The sequence below is a fragment of the Electrophorus electricus genome, unplaced genomic scaffold (assembly GCF_041902795.1).
Source record: "Electrophorus electricus isolate QZ-2024a unplaced genomic scaffold, ASM4190279v1 Scaffold51, whole genome shotgun sequence".
NCBI classification, from domain to species: domain Eukaryota; kingdom Metazoa; phylum Chordata; class Actinopteri; order Gymnotiformes; family Gymnotidae; genus Electrophorus; species Electrophorus electricus.
In genome coordinates, this window is record NW_027658769.1 from 348,455 (window position 1) to 372,233 (window position 23,779).

At 40.3% G+C, this 23,779-nt stretch overlaps 1 non-coding gene and 2 pseudogenes across 1 annotated transcript; all 3 read left to right on the forward strand.

The window, feature by feature from the left end:
• Positions 1-2,294: 2,294 nt before the first annotated feature.
• Positions 2,295-2,368, forward strand: trnai-aau (transfer RNA isoleucine (anticodon AAU)). The gene has a single exon. It is a non-coding gene; the product is annotated as a tRNA-Ile (tRNA).
• A 12,761-nt stretch (positions 2,369-15,129) lies between these two features.
• Positions 15,130-15,767, forward strand: LOC145656152 (polyadenylate-binding protein 1A pseudogene; annotated as a pseudogene).
• A 49-nt stretch (positions 15,768-15,816) lies between these two features.
• On the forward strand, positions 15,817-23,465 carry LOC145656153 (voltage-dependent L-type calcium channel subunit alpha-1D-like; annotated as a pseudogene).
• Positions 23,466-23,779: the final 314 nt, after the last annotated feature.

The following is a 23,779-nucleotide window of genomic DNA, read 5'->3' on the forward strand; positions in this document are numbered from 1 at the left end:
TGGAACCTCAGTGTTTTGATTACAGAACCAGCAATTCACAATGACATGAACTGGTTTCTTCCCATTGAATAGGGAGTTTATATATATAACTGAATTTGATCAAACTGTAGCAATGATTGTGAGCAAGGAGCTTTCATTTTACAGCCTAAAAATGAAAGTGGCAAATAAATGTATGTTACAAATAAACCAAACTTGAAACGTTATATGAATAGCTTCATGTTGAATATACACAGTTAATCAGTCATTACAAACTACATTCTATTAATACAGAATGTTTATGAAAGTTAATTTAATCTAATTAACAATAAATGAACAGTCGAATATTGTAGTTCAAACAGTCCGATAGCTGTAGTAATGGCTTAACTCATTTTGCTTATTTAGAGAGAACGATACATTTGAAAACCCACAGGTTTGTGAATTTGGGTCTCTAAATCATACAAAAGTAGGTTTTCTATTGCTGAACAGTTAGCTAGCTAACAAACTACCAGCACCTAAACGATCAAAGTTGAAAGCTGAACAATGAAATGGTTCCACAGGAATGGTTTATAGCCCCGAGTTTGACACTCGCTGACCTCAACTGTTAGCTAGCTAACTAGCGTATCGCTGTGATAAAGCGATACAATCTTTAGCAATGAGGACATGAATAAAGTATCCTTTACAATTTTCACAATATTGTGAAATTTAATTTGCTGGCATTGGAGGTTATTAAATAGTCACAATATCAATAATAATTCCTTGGCTCACAGAATCAGACATTACATTTTTGCTGTTATGGCAGCTGTTATAAAGATCATATTTATACAGAACCCTGTTCAGTTAGTGCTAGTATTGAGGAACCATTGCATAACTAATAGCGGTACAGAGACAGAAACATCATGTGTTCAGATGAATAACTGGATGTGTGTGAGACAGTCTGTGAGAGGTTTGCATTTGTGTGTTGCATGACTATGAGTGGGAAAACCATATAAAGGTAAAAACATTACCTCTGCAACAAGGATCTCTTCTATTTGAAGGAAAGGTTTAAGTTAGACACAGTCTCAACAGAGTAAGTTAAATCTGTCTGTGTTAAGACCAGTTGACATATCAGTGGTTTATCACTGATTATGTCTGCCACTGAGATACCACAAATTAAGCTTTCCAGATTCCAAGACATACAGTTGTGCAGTGTGAGCCATACATCAATTTGAAAACTTCAAAAGTCACGTAATGTGTGCATGGCATAAGCGTATTAGCAGGTCCCGAAAACATTTGCTATCAGAAAGGATTTCATCATAGAAAAAAACTACAAATTCTAGACTTGAGAATGTGAGCATCAATCCCACTAACACTCACATACTAAAAGAGCACTCTACCACTTGACCTAGTTCTCCTAGAGTGGGACTTGTTTGCAGATCGGACAAAAGCTGAAGACACAGTGGAATGGCAATTCTCTAGGAGATCATACCAAACCCTGCATCCACCCTAAATATTTCATCTAGCTGTGAAGTCAAAAAAGCTTATTCCTGAAATGACAGGAATAGTTCTTGCAGATTCTGATATGCTATGCAAACACTATAAAATGTGAGCTATGTTAGATCTGGCAGCCATTGGCTCTAACTGTCTCTTTTTATTGAGTTAAGCAATGCTTACAGAATAACTTTCTATGGCTTCAAATACTTCCAAGAATTAAACCTTGCAGAGCTCTGTAGCTAGACACATTGTCTCTGTAGGTTTGACATGTTCATTTGACAAACTAGCTAAAATAGCATCTTTTGGTTTGAATAAATTGCCCCTTAGACCCAGACAAAAAATTGCTCAAAATCTTTCTGCTTATTCATGCAGCAATGACACAGATTTCCAAAGAAAGAGGACGTATGGTTAAAGCTAGAAAAAAATGCCTACTCTGTGCTCAGGCAGAAAATCTGATATTTTAAATATGTCCCTAAAAGGTTTATATTCCTTGGCTCACAGAATCAGACATTACATTTTTGTTGTTATGGCAGATTTCATGGTGTAATAGACAGCACCATGTAACTCGCAGCAATAAAGCGCAGTGGACTTTGCAATTGATGATTTCGTCACTGTGTACAACTGCACTGAATTGCTCTTTAACAAATGCTTCTCCACATTTGCTTTTGAAGTTTAATTCAAAAGTTGGCTGCAGAATAACCATTTGTCAGAGGGAACAATAAGTGTCAACTTTCACCTATGCTCGGTCGAAAAAGTGGCCGTAATCTTGTGGACACCAAGTCTACAATTTCATGGAAAGGTTCCCTTCAGTGCTGCACCAAAAAGTGCAAAAATGAAAGGCGAAAGGCCGATTAGCTCAGTTGGTCAGAGCATGGTACTAATAATGCCAAGGTCATGGGTTCGATCCCCATATGGGCCATGTGGGTTTTGTTTGATGAATGACCCCTTGTCAACAAACCACCTGTTTGAACTTGTGTTGCTTATAACATTGCTTGTAAATCACAATCTGCTAAGACATGTTCCAAGTACATGAGAGTGTGTTCTTGATTACAAAACTTTACCCATGGATTTGTGCTTGTTTACAAATCTTGGACAATGCAGAGAAAAGTATGAAATCAGAGGGACTCTGGCATTAGTGTAAGGCTCTCGATCGCTGTGTGAATAGGTCAAAGAAGCAATTCCAGAGGCATGCAGACAACCTGCATCCTCCCCATCAAGTTATAGCCAGTTAGGTGTCTGGCAGTGCCAGGGAGTACAAATCCTTTAGTCTGAAATGTGTTGGGATATGATTATGCCTGCCACTGAGGTCTGACAGCTCCACAGTTGCCTTGTGAAAAGAATACAGTATAGACCGGCACCCACATACATTACTGTACACATCAGAGATCAGCGCAGGAATATCAGTTTGTAAACCCGCCAAATCTGCCCCCACAGGCTCCCTGAGTTCTACTAATCGCTCCAACACCTTGTTTCAACCTCAGTTTCTTTTTTTTTGAAGCGCATGAGGCAGCTTCAGCTATTTCCACAGGCAATCATATTAGATGTGCCATCAGTAACCAGACATGTGACTTTATTTTATTCCCCATTCTTCCATAAGAGAGGATTTCACACAGGCCAAATTTTCAGCCGTATGCACCTGCAGGAATTTCACAACACCAAGTAGTGTAGACTTCAGAAATGTGTTGTCATCTATAAAATGGCAGGTCACAGCCAAGAAGGCATCCACATTAAGAGATGTCCACATATCTGCTGACAAACTCATTGCAGGAATTTTCTGGACCTCAGCTTTGGCCTTCTCTTTCTCTTATTGACATTTGGCCTCAACCATGGCCTTTACAGTCTAAAGGGAAGGAAGAAAATAATTATATATATTTTTAATACTACTCTCATAATGTATCCATGTCACCACACATACCTTCCTAGTTAGGAGAATATAAGTTGAATCCAATTTTGCTACCAAGTCCCTGAAGCTTTTATCCTCAACTATGCTAAATGGCTGTGTGTCTCTAACTATCATGGGGACCAAAGCCTCATCCAGCTCTTCCTTTCTGGTCACTGCTTTGTAAAGATTAGATTATACTTTGTCACCAAAAAATATAGTACTCACCAATGAAATTCACTTTATAATCCAATCCAAAAGGGAACTCATCCTCCTTCGGTTAACCCTGGATAAACCTGGGCAAAGATGAGTTGGGTAGAGGATGGCTGACAAATTGTAAGCATGAAAGATACACTACAGCATTCCTACACAAAGACATCATAGGAGATAGAAACAGAGCACAGTTCACCTGGATAGAACACCTGGGTAGAAATACAGTAACTCATTATTATAACAGTACAAAGAAATGAAATGTGGATCATCCAGGTGAGGTTCATCTGCTAATCTGCACATAAATATTGTTTGTGACAGTGCAGAATGTTGCAGGTAAATGGAGGGCAAGGTGCTGTCATTTTAAGCATTTTAAGGCAGGTCCAGGAAGGAGAAACCCCAGCAGGTAGGAAGAGTTAGTGGGGAGCACAGATAGCACAGCACTCCAGAATCATGTACTGGAGCATGGTGTGTCCACTGGGGGGAGGTGGGGTGGTTGGAAGAGCATAAAAGACTGTTGTTACTGCAAAGATTCATTTAGACCTTTCATTTGGACTGTTATTCTTTTTGTAGGGGGCGGGGGGGGGGGGCATGTATTTAATGAAATAATAACGAAAAATTAATAGATGAATTCATACCAACTCAAATTTGCTGGTAAAGAAATCATTTGTAAGGTAAAAGTTATTTTAAGAGTGATGTTAAGGAATTTTTTAAAATGTTAATTATAATTTCATTAGAATAATTCTAACATCTACGGGATGATCTGAGCGTTAAAGAAAAAAGAGGTGGACCTTATGGGCAATAAAGCAAAAGTCATTATTGTAGTACAAGACCCTTTGTTCTAGCTAAGTGATCTGCTGCATCTCAGTTTGAGTCATGTAGAATTCTAAAGACAGAAAGTCTTTATTCTGGCATAAAATAAAACTGAAGGGGGAAACATACTTTGAGTTAGTACCAGTAGTTATTGATTGTACACAAAGTCCAGTATGCATCCAAATGTAATCAAGAGATATCTGTTGGTAGCTGAACATCTCCAACTCGTACAATGCAATGTTTCTTCTTTGTGTCAAATGAACTTAACAATTCAAACATCCATAACTGGCCGTGTTTCTTGCCAACATACTGGTGTTTGGACTTATGGGATTACATGTCTGTTGCCTTCAATAGCTTAGTTGGTAGAGTGGAGGACTGTAGAATTTAAAACTGTTATCCTTAGTCTGTCAGTTAAAATCTGACTCAAAGGAAGTTTGTTTTTTCACATACAAGCTTCTTTTTTAAGTGAGCAAAAAGAGCGTCCCCTGACCAGGAATCAAGCCCAAGTCGCAGTGGTGAAAGTGTTGAATCCTAGCCACTCACCCACCAGCAATAAAGCTCAGATGCTTCTGACAAACATTTTTCAAATTCTGTATTCCTAGTATACTGACGATGTTTGTATGCATACTGGACTTGGTATCCATGAGCATTAGGAGGTCATAAAGAGAGGTATTCATATTTCTTTTTATTCCACATAAAAATTAAGTTTGAAAGAGAATCCTAGCCACTAGCTCACCAGGGATAAAGGTGACAGTTTCCTCTGACATGAACATGAGCTACATTCATTGGTAACATTTTGATCGAAACCAGGCAAAAGCATTTAGTCACTAGCTGAAATAGCTCAGCTGGGTGAGTGTTAGATTGAATATCAAAAGACTCCTAGTTCAGTCCTGGGTTTTGGTAGCTGTGCAAGACCAAGCTCCTCATCAAACTGTCCTCTTTTTAAGAATATTTCATAAACTTTTACATTCCTTTCCTAAAAACGAATGACATTACTGTTTTTACGCTATTGTTAGAAGTCATAGTGTAATAGTGCTCTAGACTTTGAATTCAGTGATCCTACTTAAACTTTAGTGGAATTTGCACTTCCTTATGATATGTTTCCTCACTGCACAGAGAGCCATTTGAACATTGGCTTCTGTATAAACGCTTTTGAAATGTTTTTCATTAGTTGTCTACTGGCCAAACCACTGGACAAGGGGAGGGTAGGTGTCAGCTTGCATGTATGCTTGTGTTGGTATCCTGGTTCACACACTCCCTGTGTTTTCATGGAATGGGGCCTACCTCAGCTTCCTTTGGCTCATGGATGGGCTTTGTCCTACCAAAAAAGGTGATGCAAATAAGTCATCTGCTTACTAAAGTTCTTGAAAATCACACTCTGCGAAGAGGCATTGCATAATGCAAAAAAACCTTCAGAAACAATACACTCTAATGACAGCAACCAACATACTTAATACAGGAGTGACCTCAGGGGTGATCTCATCCAAAGGCCACAACAGGAACAACAGGCTTAAGAAGGGACACATGAAATGACCTCAAAACACAAAAGTGAGCAGGTAAGTTGAGTTGATATGTGACTTCATTAATGTGCTTGGTAATTTCATATGGACCGATATACTTGGGACCTAACCTGCGACATGACCCCGGCTTGCGGTAGTCCTGTGTAGAGAGCCACACTCTGTCACCAGGTTGGTATATCGGGTTCTCCCCTCTGTGCCTGTCCGCAATTTCCTTATACGTTCAGAGAACTCATACAATACACTGATCTGTTTCCTCCCATACCCTTTCGCTCCGCTGCATCCACTCATCCACAGCGGGGAAACCAGCTGATATGGAAGTCCATGGGACATTTGAGGCTGATAACCTAAAATACAATAAAAAGGAGTCAAGCCAGTGGATGAACTAGTAAGTGAATTTTGGGCCATTTCTGCCAATAACAGGAACTTGGACCGGTCTGATGGATTGTTCATATAAAAACAATGTAGGAATTGGCCATTTGACTGTGGATGTAAAACTAATAGCTACCCCGATGTGTTCAATATAGGAAGCCCAAACTCGAGATGTGAATTGATGTCCCCAATATGATATTATGTCCTCTGGGATGCCAAATATACGGAACACCTGGTTAAACAAGGCTTCCACAGTTTGGCAGGCTGTAGGCATACTCGGAAACACAATGAACCACACACCCCTGGAGAATCCATCAACTACAGTGAGGACAGAGAGGTCAGTAACGCAATCTAAGGTGATGTGAGACCAAGGACTTTCTGGTACGGGAAGAAGCATGAGCTTTCCTGTGGGTAGGGTCTTAGGCATCTTGCTTTGACTGCAAATTGAACATGAAGAAACATACTTATAAATATCGCTTGTCATAGCCCTGAACCAGCGAAGAATGAGCCCACTTCAACAGATGGTCACAGCACAAGGTAGGTAATGTTTTCCCGACAGACATTCCATTGGGATGACTGTGTCTTGTATGGCTTGTTTATTCCATCATCTATTTTATATACACTTGTCTATTTAATCATCTATTGTAACTTGGACTTGTCGTATCGTTGTGAAAGTACAGCTCCTACCCCGATGTTAGCAGCATCAGCTTCCACGACAAATGGAATGGAAGGATCAGGATGTCGATGTATGCTAGTCGTGGTAAAAGCTTCTTTCAGTTTCCTGAATGCTTGATCAGCCTCCTGATTCCAAAGTAACTTGGTCATTGCTCCTTTCAGGAGGGCTGTGAGAGGAGCTGCAATGCTGCTAAAATTCCATATGAAGCATCGGTAAAAGTTTGCAAATCCCAAGAATCTCTGGAGTTTTTTAATTATAATAGTAATGGGACACTGGAAGATGGCTTTGATCTTCTTATCATCCGTAGTGATTTCACCATGGCTGATCACGTATCCTCGAAAAGTTATAGTTGGAAGGTGGAACTCACATTTCTTTCCCTTTACAAACTCAATAAACTTTTACTCTTTACTACTCAATGCATAAAGCTGTCTGTGTTTGATGTGCTCTCATTTTCCCACCACATCCATTTAGCAGTACTTCTGAATAACCGAAATGGCTTAAAACAGCTGAGGGGATGTTTGAAACTGAGTGATAAGATGTTCAGCAATTTATATATGATAATACAAGGCAGTAAATTAAATTGGGCTGAACTGGACAATAGTACCTGGCATGAAAAGTATGTCGTAGAGAGAGTAACAAAAAACTCAACCTCTCACCTCGCGCTCTGAGATGTCTCCGTCACTGTCTGTAGTGTCCTCTAGGATACTGCTGCCCTCACTAAAGTGTGTCACCCTGACCGGGTCAAACATCTCTTGAACATAATAACTACACAATGGAAAATCAGCTTCAAGTGCTGCATTGAGCAAGAGTGCACTGTAAATGGCCAGATATAAATGGCAATGTCAGTAGTAAATTTATATATGCAGTCATGGAACAGGACCTAGCTGTAGAGCACAGCTTTAAGGTGCATATTATGATGTGCTCTTACCAATCATCCTCCTGGCTGTGTCTTGCTCTTTTGGCCAAATGTTTCTCTTCCAAAGCAGACAGACCAGACTCGCTGCATATTACTCCGTGCACTATAAATAAACCACATGTATAATGCCTTGTAAACAATGGAAGAAGGGAAATTTGAATTGTGACCACTCTGTTAAAGGGGCGGATAAGGCACCCCACCCAAACCCCCCGAAAGCTGTTCTGTTATCCCTAATTGCTATGCGATAGTCCTGTGATTAACTCAAAGGCTGGAGAAGTTTCACCTTTCTCTATTTGAATCCTGAAGGCTGTTCGGTTCCGTCGCCCACAATCCATCCTGTGTAATTAAACATTCACATCATAACTCGACCCCGTGTAATAGGGCAAACTCACTCGGATGGGGGAAAGGATCACAGACTACCTGTACTGCTGCCGCAACTCTGCGGCCATTCCAACAACATCCACATACATTCTAGCAACATCCCATTATAGGACACAGTGTATCTGGCTTAAGTACACCCATTTAATAGCATGTTGGACCTTCTTTGGCCTCCAGAACTGCAGCAATTCTTTCTGGCATAGTTTCCACTATATGCTGAAAATACCCTGCAGGAATATTGGTCCAATCTTCATAGGATATTTTCTCTCAAATTACATGGAGGGACTGACATGTTCTAAACTGCCTGTTATACCTTTACCCAGGGATGTTCTATAGGATTAAGATCTGGGGATTGTGAAGGTCAGGGAAACATTGAAAATTTGCTGTCTTAATACTGGAACAAATCCGTGATTATACAACCCTTGCGGCAGGGTTTCTTGTCTTGTTGAAAGTGTCCTTCTGCCATAGTTTAAGCAGCTGCATGAAGGGATGCACTCGGTCGCAGTACATAGGTAAGCCCTTCTGTTCAAATGTCTACTGATTTCAGAGGACCCATGGTGTGCCAAGAAAACATTCCTCACACCTTTATGCCACCTCTACCAGCTTGAACTGCTGACACCTGACAGGAAGGACTCGTTATTTCATGCTGCTTATGCCAAATTCTTACCCTCCCATCATCATAGTGCAACAGAATTTTGGATACATCTGACAAGATTATGTTCCACTGTTTAGTTTTCTGCTCTTCTGCCCACTGGAGCCTTGCCGTTCTGTTTGCCTCAGACAGCAATGACACTCGAACAGGTCATCTGAACAGGTCATCCAAATGTGCTAAGGGACGATGACCTGTGCATTCAGACATGTTAGTTGGAGCAACAGCATTGTATCTGGCTGCAATTTGCTTGACCGTGCGCCACTTGATCATCAGAATTATTCTTGATGTCATCCTCCTCTGATCCCTTTCAAAATATTGGTCCTGGCTAGTCTGGTCTATGCCTCGTTCGCAGTTCGCTTCGCTCAGACCACTTGAATTTCCCATTCTAATGTTTACATGCTGTTTTTTGTAATTAGTCAAAACTGACCTTTCATGACCTTCATTATAAACTTTTTTAAGCAGTCATGACCTCACCCTGTCATAATATTTAATATCAGATCTTCCCTGTGTCCAAAGTGATCTCATGGCAGGAATTTTCCCAAGTGTTTACATTAAAGGAATCTGACTATACTGATTACTCTTTGCCAGCTAACAGCAAATAAAAGATGCTGGATTTTGGATTATGTGAGTATATAACACGTGACTGTGTTTGTGTCAGAGAAGGGAGAGGAGAGGCTTTGTCTCCAGCCTCCCGCTGCTTGCCGCTGTTCAGCTTCTCACTCCTGAGATCCTTCTCGTTCTCCTTCTCACCATTGCGTCCCACTCCGCCAATGCTGCTGCAACTTCAACCGTTGACAAAGTGCACCGGCTCAAAGCGTGGTCTAGAGCCAAATTTGAACACGGGCATCTTCCTCATTGGCTCATCTCCTCAGAGGGGCAACAAATGCACAGTTTCAGCTCCTATCGATACCCAGGTAGAACCTTATAAAATCAAACTGACAATGACAAGGAAACCATATTTTCAACACCTCCAGCACAACAAGTAGTAGTTTTTAGCAATGCACTACTTTTAATGGTTGTTGAGCATCTGGAAAGTATGCAAGTCACCAGGGTAACATCATCAAGAAGCCCTTTTAGACTTACTTCCATCAGGTGAATTCGGCCTCTTTTTTGCTTCAGTATTTGAGACTAATTCGTAGGAGGGCATTTTGCCAACATGAATCCCCTCTGCCATGTCATGCACTCTCTGCATCAGTTGTGGGCCATATCTGCTAGACCAAACATTTACATTCTGAATACTTTGGCTCAAGTTGTTAAAATGTTAGTATAAAAATCAACACTTTTATCTGTATCTTAATTTCAGGCTGATTTAACAAGTAGATAAGCTAACGTAGTGAGCGGTTGTCTTGGCTTGTCCTAATGGCAGTCAGGGGCCAAAACACTTACTGTAACACTTTATACTTATAACGCACTTTCTATACAGAATTCCACACGCTTCAAGATTGGTCTAATGGGCCAGTCATTGCTCATCCTCTGCTGCTCTTGTTCAGTCGGCAGAGGGTGGATTTTCGTCCTGCTCCGTCTCTGTCCCATTGTCAAATGCGCTAACATTTGCTGAACTTGAATCTTATTAATTCTGATGTCAGCAGGGGTAACATTCCAGAACTGTTGTCAGTGTAAATCATTTGAATAAATGACTGTCCTGTTTGCCTGCTACGAGCTGCCATAGCTGCAGGTGTTTGGTGACTAGACCAGTCAGCATGCAGGAGTCTGCCTATGTTCAGTTAGAACAGGCATCAGTAAGATGAGACTCGCTGTACTCACTCATTATCTTAATACTGTTCATTAAATTAAGTCAGCGGTTTATATTGAGTTTACGTCATTTGGTACGACGACTCTACAGTCTTGAATTGATTTCTGCAGTGTAATATGGATATAAATGTTAAAATGTTCTATTACAGAACACGACACCTATTGCGTTTTATATTTTATATTATATCTCTGATATGACCACTGTAACATAAAGTTGCGGTTCCCAGTACGTGAAACATTTTGATCGACTGAAATGTAGATGTATGTACATGCAATATATTTGTGAGTATGTAAATCAAACAGCTATTCTTATTCTTATGGCTAGCTAAATAGATTGCAATTTCGTCGTCTTCAAGGCATGGCATGGTGTTTATTCATTCGTTGGCATACAAAATGACGCCTTTTCACGTTGTGGAACTACAAATATGGCGGCCTTTTTTCTTTAGCGTTTTAATGACGTAAAAGCAGAGTCTCACCGTAAAGTCGGGCAGGAGGATCTGGACTCATTTATTTCTTCGTATCTTCCGCCATCTAGCGGTCAATAACGGTTAGTCTTGAATTGATTTCTATCGTGTAATACTTTGGATATAAATGTTTAAATTTCCTGTTGCAGAACAGACAAAGTATAGTCAACCAGTTCTAACCTTTTGATAAAAACTTGAACTTCAAAGTAGGTGAATCTATTTCCTTAAACCAATCAGATCAAAGTTCATTTACATAACATCAATGCTTTGAGTGCTTTAGATATGAGAACATCACAGTGATCTTTCTGCTCACACATCAGTCAGTCTATAATTCTGTATTATGTTTCTATAGCTTCCAACTTTCATGAGTTCCTTGAATCTGTGGAGAAAATTGCAGACCAATGTAGTTTCTTATTTGTGAACATTTATACATTTTATGTAATTTATTTATCATTTAAATGTTTTATTACTTTTAATTTATAGACATAAGGACACAGAAAACAGTTCATATACTGAATGAACTGTTACATGGTAATATTTTCTAGACTGTGTTTACCATATGTTTTTATTTCTAAATGTTAATGCAGTGTGTTAATCTGTCACACCGAGGCAGAAGGGGTGAATCTGATATACCCCTCTTCCATTGTCAACTATTCAGAGTCCTCCAGTGGAGCTCATACAACTAAAGAAACACATACAGAGGTCACTGGAGGTTCTAAGTTACATCTAAAGTGGTCTAGTTGTGACGTTGCGAGGATAAGCAGGATGCGGGGACGAGGCACGATGAAACGCACTTTTATTTTTGCAAACATGCAAAACATACAACAAAGCTCAAACACTATGCACATCTCAAACACCAACACACGTACTATGACACACGAGACATATATACACCCAAGCCGATTACACATAACAGAGAACAGGTGAACGACACGAGAGGGTGTGGCAACACAGACGAACACACACACACCAAGATGTTTGAGGAGGGGGCGGGGCCACAACATGACACTAAGCCTGTACACACTGTTCCAACACTACCCTGTAGGGCACCATCTCCATGGAAGTGTATTTTTAAAAGCATGTTTGATAACCATATTTATACTGGAACAATTTAATCAAATGAGTTGTGTTTTTTGTTCCTCTCTAAGACCTTTCGGACGCCGATATTGAGATTTGAGTCTGAGCAAGTTGAGAAACCCACTGTGAGGGTTTCTGGGTGCTCTGGAGGAGCATCCAGAAGTTGTACACCTGCACCAAGCCTGAGACCCCTCTGCCCCTGACACAATTGCCCAGGAATGTGGGCATGTACCTAGACTATGAGGATGGGCAGCTGTCTTTCTATTACATACTAACATATCTACATATTTATCGGAAACCTCTGGGAGAAGAAGCTGTATCTCCTCTTTGCACTGCTGGACAGACACACTCATGACACTGTACTCATCAAAAGCAGCACCAGAGATGCACTGAGTCATATCCCGCTACACACCTCTCAGGCCAGCTTGTTTGCACATTTTGTCATAAAACTTAAGATGTCATTTGTTGCTGTTATATATAAAATTACCAAATTAAAAAATAAATAAATCAAAAAGTACTTGTGGCTAGAGAAACACAGCCAATCACATAAACAAGATATAATGTCAGTAATGTTTGCGGCAGGTGTTTCAAATGTGCCCAGACTCATATTCAAAAATATCCATGTTTCAACAGTTTGAAGGTGGCCATGACACTAACAGTCTGGTGGAAATTCCACAAGATATCAAACTCCACACTCACACAAACTAGTCATTCTCCCATTTGGAAAAATCCAGAATTTACCATGAACAAAAATATTAAACTTTACATCTTGGATAGAAAAAGGCATTACACACCTTAAACATATTTATCATAAGACTTCTTTCATGTCATGCCCACAACTAGCCCCAAAATATGGTATAGAAAGCCCCCAATTCCTACAATACCATCAGCTAAGATCACCTATGTGTTCAAAAATCAATTCCGATACCTACATCCATATCAGAATTTATAAACATTCCTAATACAAAAAACCTATTATCTAAGATATACAAAATAATAGTGAAATCAAATATCACAGTTACTCTCCCAACGAGACAATGGGAGGAAGATTTATTACCAGCCCCCGATGCCGCAGTTTGGATTAAAATGTGTAATAATCATTACCACATGACAGGAACACTAACCTACAATGCATTCAGTACAAAATAATACAGAGTACATTATACTACACATTGGATGTTTAAAATTGGTTTCACAAGCTCAGCAATCTGTACATACTTTACTCAAAACACATCTGACGATTACATTCATACCACTCGGCAGAGCACATCTATCAAGCAATTTTGGCAAGTCGTCATCACCAACATATCCCATGCTTTAAATAACCATATCCATCCAACACCATCTTTATGTCTCCTAGGAGACAGATCATCAACCAATAGGACAGGATACTATGTATAACATTATTATATTGATATAATAAAAATATTATTGCAAAAAAACAACAAACAAAAAAACATACTCATGAACTGGAAAACAAAAAATAATGTTAGTGTCACCCAATAGAAAAATCTATTAATAGACTATATATCAATAGAATAATTCTCAGAATTAATCAATAACAGAACCAATAATCTAGACTGGACACCTTTGATAAAATCCATACAGAGCCAATCCATAAACGCTAAATATCACACTCTAATACGTGTACATATACAATCCAACATACATGTACTCGCACATAACCATATACATACATTCACATTCACACTCACACACACACACACACACACACACACACACACATTATTCCTGTAATGGTGCAGATGGCGAATACTTAAAAATATTATATATACATTTTGCGTTTGTCTGTTCATCTGTCTGTCTTATTTTTAATAATAAAGCTCTAAAGGTCCTCTGATGGGGGGGTAATAAATTAAAATATTTATTTCTCCAGATTTCTAACTCTGAGAGAAAAAAAAAACGTCCTTTTACAAATTGCACCTCGTTGTGGACCTCGGCTAGGTTTACATTCCAGGTGATTATTTTTAAGATATAAATAAAAAAAATAAAAAAATAAAGTGTAACAGTTCCCGATGAGGCGGTATGGTGGTAGCGGGCCAAAAAAATCAAAATCTTCAATATGTCGCATGTAATTTACTCTAAATAAATATATTTAGATATGATTTACATACCAGTTATATTTTTAGGCCTACTAAATGTATACTTTAAATACATTCATTAATTAGCACAGATAATATATCTGCTCTTTATACTTGGATTTTTAACCTATATATTTAAAAATTTAACTGATGTATTTATTTCTGCAGATTTCTTACTCTGAGAGAAAAAGACGTCCTTTTACAAATTGCACCTCGTTGTGGAACTCTACTAGGTTTAATTCCAGGCGAGTATTTTTAACGTCAAAGAACAAATGCCTTCTTCAAGGCAAACTGATTTAATCCCATTAACTATCTTTAATGTGATAGATTTTTGTTGCCATGAATGTTGCTGTGCTTATCAATGTAAAAGAATTTATTTTGAGCCATGTGGTAAATGATCCAGTGTGACCAGCATATGGACGATTTTTGGAAAATACTTTAACTGGGTAATATTTTGAAATGTAAGGCATTGTTAAAGTCTAGTACAGTTAATAGGCTAGTAGAGAAACAAGCCTCTCATTCATGTTATTAAGGCTATCAGTTTAAATAATTGAATAATTAATCATTAACGATAAAAATAAATAAATAAATGGCATTTGGATAATATTAAAAAATAAACATTTACATAAAATAACTCTTACGTAACAACTAAGTTGTCATCTGTCATCTGAATTCTAAAGCTAAAGTGTTCCTTTGATCGCTTTGGTCAATCGACACTTCCCTGGCTCTGTTGAATTGTTGTTGCTTTTTGGAAAACTGTTGTATAATTTGTGTATTTAGATTATTTGGTTAAGTCGTTTAATATTTTATTTTGTTCATTTACTACTTTCACCTACGATTTCCAGAAAGGTTCAACGACGTCCCTCACAAAGATGAATCCGAGTGCTCCAAGTGCTCCGATGGCCTTGTTGTACGTAGGTGATCTTCATTCAGACGTTACGGAGGCCATGCTATTCGAGAAACTGAGCCCTGCTGGTCTAATTGTCTCCATCCGAGTTTGTGGGGACATGATGACCAGTTGCTCACCTGGATATGCATATGTGAACCTTCAGCAGCCATGCTGAGCGTGCTTTGGATATGATGAACTTTAACGTCATCAAAGGCAGGCCTATGCGCATTATGTGGTCCCAGAAAGACCCCTTTCTGAGGAAGAGCAGAATTGGCAACATCTTCCTCAAAAACCTGGACAAGTCTATTGACTGCGGAGCCCTTTATGACACATTCTGCAACTTTGCCATTCCTTTCCTGCAAGGTGATTTGTGATGAGAACGGCTCTAAGGGCTACGGCTTTGTACACTTTGAGAGCGGCGAGGCTTCGGAGAGAGCCATTGAGAAACTTAATGGCATGATGCTCAATGACCGCAAAGTGTTCATTGGCTGCTTCAGGTCTCGCAAGGAGTGTGAGGCTGAGATGGGAGCCAGGGCCAAGGAGTTCCCCAGTGCGTACATCAAGAACCTTAGAGAGGACATGGACGACATGGTTAGCATTAAGGCTAAAACCCCACACTAATACAACGCAAGGAAACCCTAGAACTGGAACTGAGACCTACTGGTCTAGTATGTCGGTCTGCATAGTGGGTACAACTGTTCTAACAAGTGCTGGATGGCTCTTTGGCATCACAATTTGGTGATAGGCTGTGTGTTCACTCGAGTGTGCGGTGTGTGTTGAGTGTTGACGTGCCCCTTTGTCCCAGGCCTGTTTCCTCCGCCATGCAAGGCATCGGCGACCTGTCACAGCCGATCATCATCTCACGCCTGGCCTGGCTGTCAGCAACATCACCATCCCCAGCGACTCAAGAGGACGAGGACGACACCGATGCCTAGGTCCCGCCCACCAGGTGCCCTTGCCGTGACCTCTCACACCCCTGCTGTTCCACCTGCTGCTCCACTGCAACTCAAGTCTTTTTAAATCCATTATGAAATCCTTCCTAACAGTTTCCCTGCTGTTGCTCATCTTGTGGTTTAATCCTTCCTCCCCTTCCTTAGCCCCACCTTCCAGCTGCGGCGTGAGCCAATAGGCGAACGTCATCACCTGCGTGACTGTGCAGGACTTAGACTCGTCCACATGCAGACCGCTCAGTCCCAAGTGTCTGCCCCAAGCGTCGTGTAGAACACCGCCGACCCGCCCAAGTCACTGGCCATGGTCATGCCTTTGGTGAAGGCCTTGCCCTGGGAGGGTGTTGTTCCTAAATCCCCAGTCAGCTGTTAAACATTCAAATATAAAATAAAGATGCAAACTTCAGAATTAGTACAAGAGAATAGCTGGTCCTGTTCTTTATTGCAGGTTAATGTTAAGCATTATTGAGGCACCATCATATGTCTAAGAATAAAACAAAGAACCCACATTTTTATACTAATGTTAATTTAAAAAATGTATTATGCTGCACTTGTCCTGAATTAATTTATTATAACCATATTAGATTCTAGTCCATGACTAGCATGTCAATCAAAGCTTTATCCAGCTGCTTTTGTAACCTTTTCAAGAACAGAACACACTAACATCTCAATTCTAAAATGCGTTGCAGTAAAGCAACACATTAAAGGTTATTTGGTTGTACTAGTCTATTGATCCTATAGGTCAGTGGCTATCAAGAATTGATCAAGCAGTTTTACTGGGTGTGTCTGTAAAAAGAACTACAGCTCTCAGTGAGCTCATTTTTTGGTTTAAGATTAATCGTCATGAAAATAATTGCGATTAAAGCTGTGTCTGTTTAATTCAACTATTATACTATAAACCTAATATTTTAAAAGGGCTGGCAACTTTCTAGATCAGATTACAACATGAGTGTTAAGTAGAGGTGCTGTAGCTATACAGAATACAAATGCCGCCAACACTGTAGTGTAAAGGATTACAAATAGAATTTTTAGGCCCATTGCCTCAACCTCCAGCTCGAGATACCCAGGGTATGGTGTATTGAGCCCATTAGTGGCTGTCAATTTAACACAACCTATAGTGGGCAACATATCCTCATCTTCCCCATATAAATGCATTCAGAAAAATTGCTCCGTAAGAGTACTCACTTGATTATTATTCTCCAACAGGTAAGGAGTAACAACATTGCAAATCTTGAGCTCTACTAGAGGACATGTTCCAATAACACACTGCAATAATTGATCACAGGAGGGTTGTGTACTAGCTGAGTAAATGGGGTGAGTCAGGCAATCTGGGGGAACAACAACTGGGGGGTCTCGTTTCCCTGGGAGCTAGAGAACACTGGGTTTGCATTTCTTATGCTCCACTTCTGTGGGCAGTTCTTTGCAATATGCCTTGGAACCTCACATTTGAAACAGACTGGTTGCACATCCAACGGATACTTTGACTGTGAATTCGGTCTGCTAGCAGTACTACTTTTCTGTACTGTGAGGTCTTTAGCTGCTTTAGTTAATTCAACTATGGCACGGCTCTGCTATCACTTTAAGGACGTCCTCCAGAGTGACTGACATTAGTTCTTGCACTTTATGAGCTGCACACTGTGCTCGACTAGTACTACTACCACCTCTCAACTTTACAGCTTTGGCTTTAACTAAGGACTCCTCTAGAAACCACAAATAAGCCTCCTCCCGCACCTCCATCACAGAGGATTCTGGGTTGTTTTGCACATATCTGCAAAGCTCTCTCCTAAGAGAAGAATCTGACTCCCTCTATGAACTGATCCCTTAGTGCCAATCTCTCATCAACTACGACACCACTTCAGTAGCAAGCTAAGGGCTTGCGCCAAGGCATGTGAAAATTCTCTTATGTCTTCACCCTCCTGCTGTTTACAGCTGTAAAAACAATGCAACAGTTGGGGTACACTGTGATTGTCTGAAAATGCTTCTCTGAGGTAGGTTAACTAGTCACTAGCATTATCAAGGTCAGCACTGCTGCACATACATGCCTCTTCTAGAGCCAGACCTCTTAGCAGGGACATAAAATCATACTGGTCATGGTCAGACTGATTCCTATCATCTGGTCGACATCTTCAGTGAAATCATCGACAGGCCTACCATCTTTCTCAAGCTCGCCACAAAATGGGGGAATATGCTTCTCCATGGGAACATAAACATAAAATCTATCGTAGCCATAGCTTCCTCATGTTTAGTATGCAACTCCCTAATTTGTTCTTGCAACTGTGATTCTTGTTCACCTGACTGTGATACTGTACAAACTTCAGTCTTTACAGTCCCTACTACGAGCTTGGTGAAGGATAGGAGTTGATGATGAGTTGGCTGGCACAGTCCCTCTGGCCTAAAGTTCCTGTCGTTGTCCTGTTGCGTCACAACGATGATCTCTGTAGCTCTGACGTGGTATCAAAACAGTTGTAACCAGACACCAGAACACCACTCGGTCTCCCACTAAATGCCAACCTGCTCTTCAGCACTACCGCATTAGGTACTTCACTCTATACTTGCACATAAAAAAAAAAAACCCTTTAGTTCCTCTTAGCTACTTGGAATACTCCACTCCTGGTAGCAAGTTTTATGGCCTGTGAATATTTGAGACCCAATGGGACATTCCTTTCCTATACATACATGAGAGTAAGAGGAAACCAGGCACATCAATTGAAAATATATGTATTTCTCTTTTTTAAACTTCCTGTAGTACACACAAGCTAGTGTACACATAATATGTCAGTGGCTGTTTGGAAATTTAAAAAAAAAACAAAAAAACAAACTATGCTTCCACACTGTAGTGTGAAGGATTACAATTAGAAAGCATCTTCTAAAATGATCGCTGACCTGTTGTGCCTGTACTTACTTTGTTAACATGTGCTAAACTCCACAACACACGTAGGCTAAACACTGGAACTTATCTGCGCTCACTCACAGTAGCTACACAAACTAACTAAACAGAAAAGAACATATTCACTTTTCCACTGACCGTATACAATTATTTTCTATGTCCCTTATTACAGAAGCGTCAACAAACTAAACTAAAATAAAGTCCCAAAACAACTGCCTTCCGGTTGGTCCTAAACAGATAGAAAGGTTCATGGAAGGTGAACCTGCAACACTGATGGAAAACTCCAACCTTTATCTTACAACTCATGCACGCACACACCCACAAAATCATTCAACAACCCTTTTGTTAGACGGCTAAAACAAATCTTAAATCTTTACTGTGTTGGTAAGGGAATAATCCAAGGTTTTTTCACCTTTTTCTTAAAACTCACAAAAAGGCAACTCACAGGAGCAAAATGTTCCTTGTTCGTTTATTGGTAAACATGTTAATCCCGCTTGTTATCGCGATGGCACCACCTGGTGGTTTTAAAGGTACCACGACCTATTTGTTCCACCAGCTTTGTGTAGGCACAACCGATAATCACCCGGTTACATGTACAACCCAAAATGCATCTAAAATAAACATCAGAAATCATAAGTGCATTAACTCTTTGTAGGACTGCGATAGGTTGGATAACAACAGAACACTTGTCCCGCCATATAAGCGAAATGAACGCCTGCTTAGGTCTCCAAGTGGCCACCAATTGGCTCCCCAGAGCACTTAAATGTATTTACAGCTCTGGAAAAAAATGAGAGACCACTACAAAATGATCAGTTTCTCTAGTTTTACAATTGATGTGTATGAGTTTGACCAGGCTGAGTAGTTTTGTTTTATCCCATAAACTACTGGCAACATGTCTTCCAAATTCCAGATAAAAATATTGTATTTTAGAGCATGTTCTTTATGAAAATGACTAATGGTCAAAATAACAAAACAGTTACAGAAATTTCAGACCACAAATAATGCAAAGAAAACAAGCATTTACAAACAACACGGTACTAATATTTCTACTTTGGATGAGTCAAGAATCAATATTTGGTGGAATAACCCTGATTTTTAATCACAGCTGTCATGCATCTTGGTATGCTTTCCACCAGTCTTTCACATTGCTGTTGGGTAATTTTATGCCACTCCTGGCACAGAAATTCCAGGAGCTCGGCTTTGTTTGATGGCTTGTGACCATCCATCTTCCTCTTGATTACATTGCAAAGGTTTTCATTGGGGCTCAGGTCTGGAGATTGGGCTGGCTATGAAAGGGTCTGGTGGTCCCTCATCCACACTTTGATTGACCTGGCTGTGTGACATGGAGCATTGTCCTGTTGAAAAAAATAAATAAAAAATCATCAGAGTTGGGGAACATTGTCATTGTATTTATTTATTTATTGTCCTATGCCAGGGGAGTCAAACTCAAATACACAGTGGGCAAAAATTAAAAACTTGGACAATGTTTTGCTTAAACATTGAATCTGGAACAAGCAAAGTTTAATACTATAGACACACGTGAAATCAAATGTCAAATCAAAGACATCTGTGGCATTCATTTTTTAAATAAATGTTTTTAAAAATCTTATGCCTCTTTCTTTATTTGTAGCCTTATGAGTTAAATTTCAATGGTAACCTTTTTTTTCACAGGCTAACAATAATAATAATAATAATAATAATAATAATAATAATAATTTCCTTCAATGAAAATCCACCCATTCAAGTCCATGCTTTGGAGTAGCGAGGAAAAGTGCATAAAGAAAACATTCATTCAAGCTCAGTTTGCTACTCTCTGATCTACTCTGATGCACACTGGTCCAAGCCAGATACCTGACATCTCTTCTTGGATGCTAGCTCATCAATGTTTGGGGTCAGGCTCTGAGCTGAGAAAATCCTCAGGATTGAGTGAAGGTGTTCATCAGTGAGACGACTCCTGTGTGATGTTTTTCTCATCTTCATCAAGGAGAATAGTTGCTCACACAGATATGTGCTGCCTAACATAGAGAGCATTGGAGCAGCTGGGGCATTGTGTCATGGATGTAATGTGGAAACTGTGCAGCGCCCACAGCGTCATACTTTGACTTCAGCGTGTCACTATACTGGAGTTCAAGCAGCTCCATTTGGAGGTTAGTTGGTGGGCTTTCCATATCAACTGCAAAAGGATTACTAAGCAGTTAAAACCTACATTTCTGGGCATCAAAGTCAGCAAATTGCCAGGTCACTCGGCACTGAGTAACTTGAGTTTTTCAGCAAACTGTGCACTTGGGAACATGGCAGTAGAGCTCTGCATTTTTATGGTTTGGCCATAAAATTGGCCACAGGCACAATTTTGTTTTAAAAGCCCTCACTGCAACATACATGTCTGTGATGACATGGCCCTGACCCTGAAGCTGCAAGTTGTGCAGCTGGTGGCATGAGGTTGCTAATGAATGTCAACAGAGGAGGGGGCGTTTGTGGGTCCTGATTGACACGCCAATGCACCAGCAGAGCATTCTGGGATTTGTAGTATTAGCGGTGAATTCACTGTCTACCGGTGGGCCAGCTCTAGTAGACATATAGTATTTTCTCGCAGGCCAAATATAATTACACTGTGGGCGAGATTTGGCTTGCGGCCCTGAGTTTGACATCTATGTCCTATGCTATTGCAATGGCGACTCAGATTTTTGCTTAGGGCTTCATAAAGACTTGGGACAGCCCTGGCATCACAGTTTTGTGCACAGGAAAATCATCAAACCTGTTAACTGCGCTACCAGGGTTTTTCAAGTAACTGTACAAATAAATTGCAAACACAATTTCTTTTAGAACTTGGATCCAGTTACATTTTATGAGTGCCAAAATGTAATGAATCACAGCAATTTAAAAAATCGCCTTATTAGTTGTGACTCTAGAATCCTTTACACCTAGAAAATTACAGAAATTACATCTTTGATCTTGCGCTCAAAATCCTCCACATGCTTACTAGATTCACTGCCTGCACACTTTCTTAAGGAAATCCTACCTGAAGTAATTGAACCTTTTCTAAATTTAATAAACTCCTCCTTGAACCTTGGCTACATCCCTAAACCATTCAAATTACCAGTAATCAGACCACTTATCAATAAATCTAACGTCGACCCATGTCAGCTGTCAAACTACAGGCTGATCTCAAAGCTTACATTTATTTCCAAGATCCTAGAAAAAGCTGTAGCTCAGCAGCTAAGCTCATATCTGAATCAGTACCAGATACATGAAGTTTTTCAGTCAGGGTTTAGGCTTAATCACAGTACAGAAACAGAACTAAATAAAGTAGTTAATGACCTGTTGTTGGCTTCTGACCTTGGTTAGGTCTCTGTGCTTATAATGCTTGAACTGCGTGCAGCATTTGACAATATAGATCACAACATTTTACTAGATCCTGAGAGTGCTACGAGTGTTCAGGCCTGTCCGAGCCATCAACAGAGCAAAGGGACTCAAGGTACTGCCCGTTGTGCCTGTGCCCATGCGTGCCACACGCCTCTCTCCTGCCATCCCTGATAACTGCCTCTCTGCCCGTCTGACCAGAACATGGTGCAGTGTGTGTTCGTGGCTATCAGGACCATCGGGAACATCATGATTGCCACCGCTCTGCTTCAGTTCATGTTCGCCTGCGTTGGCGTCCAGCTCTTTAAGGTGCTCTCTGCTCCCCGTGCACACGTACCACCCCCTGCACCTCCCTTACTTCGTAATGACACCAGCAATACATGAATTGCACTTATGACTTGTCTCACTTTTGACAAAGTAGGTGCTCTTGTGGGTGCTGTTGAGAGTAAATGTTACATTTTGTATCGCAGGGCAAATTTTATTGCCGCACAGATGAGGCAAAACACACACTGAAGCAGTGCAAGTAAGCACTACTTAGGGAAGGTGTCTGTGTGTTATCAAATGGCAATGATTCATTGATTCTGTGTTGTTCTCATAGTGTGTGTGTGTGTGTGTGTGTGTGTGTGTGTGTGTGTGTGTGTGTGTGTGTGTGTGTGTGTGTGTGTGCGTGTGTTTGCATGTAATGCAGAGGCACATTTGTGGTATATAAAGATGGTGATGTGACTCACCCGATCATGCGCCAGCACTTCTGGCTCAACAGCGAGTTTAACTTTGATAACGTGCTGATGGGCATGATGGCCCTCTTCACTGTCTCCACCTTTGAGGCTTGACCCACGTAAGTCTCCACAATGATGTGATCCCATGTCAAAGGGCAAAGGTCAACTAAGCACATATTTCCTCCCCTGGGTTACACTTGTTCTCTTCTGTTTCATGATTTCCCTCAGACTCCTTTACAAGGCCATCGATGCCAACGGGGAGAACCATGGCTCATTCTACAACTACCGCGTGGAGATATCCATCTTCTTCATCGTCTATATCATCATCATTGCCTTCTTCATGAGGAACATCTTCGTGGGTTTTGTCATCATCACACTCCTCCACTATTCATGCTATGTCATGCTGTAACTGAAGCTAGTTATTTGGCCATTTGTCTTGTCCCCAGCATTATTTCATGGATGCCTGGAATTTCTTCAATGCTCTCATTGTGGTGGGGAGTGTGGTGGAAATTGTGGTTACAGAGTTCATTGTGAGTGTCCAGTCTGCTTTCATACTGTTACTATCAATATAGAAGTATAGAAAATGTATTGGCTGTAACATTGAGACTGAGACATAAAACCAGAAAACATGACTAGAAGTAGAGGAACAAGCACCACAGCAGGACAGGTTACTTAGGGGAAAACTCAAAACAGGTGTTAAGAACAGTTAGAACAAAGCATATT